Below are 689 nucleotides of genomic sequence, written 5' to 3'. Positions count from 1 at the left end.
AGTCAGTCTCCAGGGTGCTGGCCCACATCCTGGTGATGGGGTTACAGCCTGCCCTCCCATTAGACTTCAGGGTTTGTGGATTCACACAGCTGCCACGCTGCATGCACGGGAGGTCAGAGGACAACCTGCAGAAGTCAGTCGCTCCTTTCGCAAGTGGGTGCACTGGGGAGGGCAGGCTGGGGGCTGCGGTGTCTCACCCAACAGTCCTGCTTTTCAGAATGGGACAGGGGTCTGAGCTGGGACCCTGGCAGAGCAGTGTGCTGGCCAGGGCAGGCGGGGCTCACCTGCCATGGGCTACTGTACCAGGCGGTAGGTGATGTTAGCGGCCGGCTGTCTCACTGGGCCGGATGATCTTCACAACCTGCCCTCGCTTGATCCCAAAATAGCGCGCCACTGGGTCCCCAGCCTGGATCCTGGGCAGCTGGCTTTCGCGAAGCTTGTATTGAGCCAGCAGCTCTGTCACCTCCTCCTTCATCATGACCACATGCTCAGGGACCAGCTCGTGTTCCGTGATGTTGATGAGCAGCTCTTGCTGTAGGAACTGCTCCAGAACGTACTTTGGTGCCATGTCCACCAGGGACTGCTTGGCGGAGAGCGTCATGCCCTGCTGTACCACGATCAGCGCGCGTGTGATGTTCTCCTCCTGCATGCGCTGGCAGTACACCTTGATGGTCTTGATGCCCACCTTG

General features: G+C 59.8%; 1 pseudogene; it reads right to left on the bottom strand.

Annotated features, from left to right (window-relative positions):
- Positions 1–283: 283 nt before the first annotated feature.
- LOC101994794 lies at positions 284–683 on the bottom strand (annotated as a pseudogene).
- Positions 684–689: the final 6 nt, after the last annotated feature.

The sequence above is a fragment of the Microtus ochrogaster genome, chromosome 18, assembly GCF_000317375.1.
Source record: "Microtus ochrogaster isolate Prairie Vole_2 chromosome 18, MicOch1.0, whole genome shotgun sequence".
Taxonomy (NCBI): Eukaryota; Metazoa; Chordata; class Mammalia; order Rodentia; family Cricetidae; genus Microtus; species Microtus ochrogaster.
This window is presented reverse-complemented; position numbering and strand designations above follow the sequence as displayed.